Source organism: Cherax quadricarinatus, chromosome 70 (genome assembly GCF_038502225.1).
Source record: "Cherax quadricarinatus isolate ZL_2023a chromosome 70, ASM3850222v1, whole genome shotgun sequence".
Classification (NCBI taxonomy): domain Eukaryota; kingdom Metazoa; phylum Arthropoda; class Malacostraca; order Decapoda; family Parastacidae; genus Cherax; species Cherax quadricarinatus.
In genome coordinates this window covers 20,212,095-20,214,769 of record NC_091361.1, presented here as the reverse complement: position 1 = coordinate 20,214,769, position 2,675 = coordinate 20,212,095, and the positions used below count along the sequence as shown (strand labels likewise).

The following is a 2,675-nucleotide window of genomic DNA, read 5'->3' as shown; positions in this document are numbered from 1 at the left end:
CAGCCGGGCTGTAGCTCGTATGTTGGTTTGCGTGCAGCCAGCAGCAACAGCCTGGTTGATCAGGCTCTGATCCACCAGGAGGCCTGGTCTCAGACCGGGCCGCGGGGGCGTTGACCCCCGGAACTCTCTCCAGGTAAACTCCAGGTAACTAACGACAGTGGGGAAGGGATCAGCAACACTAGCAAGACTGTGGGGGATATTGAAACACTATCACACTTCAGAGAACATAATGAACACCATCAACACTTTAGAGGGCATCAACAATAGAAACATCACTGTGAAGAACATCAACATCAACAACATCAACAACACCAGCAATATTGTGGTTGGCATCAACACCATCAACAACACTGTACAAAACATCAAAACATGCAACGGGTGGAGAACATCAACAAGGCAAACAAGACTTTGGAGGACATCAAGAACACAAGAAACACTGTGAAGGACATCAGGAAAACTGTGAAGGACATCAACGACACACGGATAAAGATATCATCAACGTAATGTGAAGGACATCAACAACACAAAAAACAATGAGGAACACCAAAGTAAAGCTGCAAAGAATAAATTATACAATTATCACTGTGATGCACATCAACAACACTTGCAACATCGTGGAGTATTACAAACAACACAAGCAACACCGTGGAAAGCATCAATAACACACGCAACACACTGACCGTGTGGCCTAATGGATAAGGCGTCGGACTTCGGATCCGAAGATTGCAGGTTCGAGTCCTGTCACGGTCGATGAAACAATATTGTTTTGAGGCGAACAAGTGATACTCTCAGGGCAAAGTTTGTGGTATTGGAACACATTATGGGAGAAATTAGTGGAGGAAAACTCTTTAGGAGAGAAAGTGATATAGAGGAACACAGGAAGAGGAAGTACAAAATACAGGAAAACACTAAATGCAGATACTTAATTCCTCACAAGAGTAAGCATTTTAAACTACGTATGAGATAGTCTTAAAGAGAACAGAACAGAACAGTGAGAGAGTATAGATCCATAAACTACGACTAATAACGCTTACATAGCTGTTGAGGGAAAGGATCCCTGAAGCTCAACATACATGTATCAGTTACATTTGTCTACTATATAAACCTGGACTCTTTCACTCTCCTGTACAGTTGATCTCAGACCAGAAGGAAATATGAAGTCTAGATTTATTCTACTTTGTTCATTGTTCGCATCGCTATTGGGCCGTGCGGACAGGCTGCGCAGTAGCTCCTGATTCAACTGATTTCTGCGCAGTTTTCACATACCACTACAAGTCACAAGATGGCGGACCGACAAGGCAGGAGAGTTAACACGGTCTGTGTTGCATTCACACAACGCTCCCTCAGTGTTTCTACAATGCACACATTAATGCCAAGCATTATACAAGACTTCTACGGCATCCCCAATGAAGAATTATATGGCGTAGCTTTGAATGGGATGTCAAGGATATTTATAAAATTCGTGAATGCCAGCTTCTACAACAAGATTGTGGAAACTTTTCAAGAAAGGAGAATGGTAGTGAATTCGGCTGTGGAAGTGTGTCTAAATGACGTGTCGACGTATGTCACCTGGGTCAAGGTGAGAAATGTGCCTTTCGAGGCGGAGGAGTACGATCTGCGGGATGTTTTTGGCAGATACGGAACGGTGCATGCAGCGACCAAGGGAGTGTGGAGAGAGGGCCCATACGAGGGGTTCCCGGAGGGCTCCTTCACCATCAAGATGACGCTCCGCCAGTCGATTCCCTCTTATGTACAAGTCTGGAGAAATATAGAACCCAGGTGTTTGTTCATTACGCAGGCCAAAGGAAGACTTGCAGACTATGCAACTCTTTTGAGCATATGGCTGCCCAGTGCCCCCGTCGACTGGTTGGCCACTCCCGGGACCAGTCACCTGTGGGCCTACGGGCTGAGGCTTTCGTGACTGAGCCTGGTACCTCAGCTGGGCAAGTTCCCAAGCTTTGGAGTGATGAAATGCAACAGGAGGACACGCAGTCTACGATGTGTGCCACCCTGTCTGTGGATGCATCGACCGTGCCCACACTTACAGTGGATCCTGTGGGGCCTGAGGTTTTGCCACAGGATAAGTTGCTGGAAGACGTGTTGCAGGACCTTCTAGATGGAACAGAACATGGTCCTGTTGTTTCGACGGCGTGTCGTGAGTTAACGACTGAGGAATCCCCTAACATGGAAATGCAGGACAAAACCACGTTCGTACGGACGCATGAGGTGGTGGTGGAGGTTCACTAGGAGGCTTCGTCCAGCGAGGAGATGCATGTGGATGGCAGCTCCCGCAAACGTTCGGCGGGAGTGTCGGATATGGACGACGTCTTGACACCAGGACAGCGCCCAGGGAGGAAATCGTGGGCGAAAGTGGCTGAGCCGCCTATCACAGAAGGGATAGTTTCAATCTCCCAGCATAAGGGTAGAGTGCGGGGGGGAGGGGGGGGGTCTCGAGAAGCCGAATGACAAAGACGGGCAGTCTAATGTGCGAGTGGGAACAGGAAAGACCCAAAAACATAGAGGTAAACTACCTTTTTTGTAAATTCAAGTGTGTTACTATCAATGCCAATGGCTTAAGGACTGAAGTTAAAAAAGTGTGGATGGAGTGGTTTTTGCGTCGTTACGATGTGGATGTATGTTTTATGCAAGAACATAATTATAAATTTGGTAGAGAG

General features: G+C 47.1%; 1 non-coding gene across 1 annotated transcript; it reads left to right on the top strand.

Moving 5' to 3' along the window:
• The first annotated feature begins 677 nt into the window (after positions 1-677).
• TRNAR-UCG (transfer RNA arginine (anticodon UCG)) lies at positions 678-750 on the top strand. The gene has a single exon. It is a non-coding gene; the product is annotated as a tRNA-Arg (tRNA).
• The last annotated feature ends 1,925 nt before the right edge of the window (positions 751-2,675 follow it).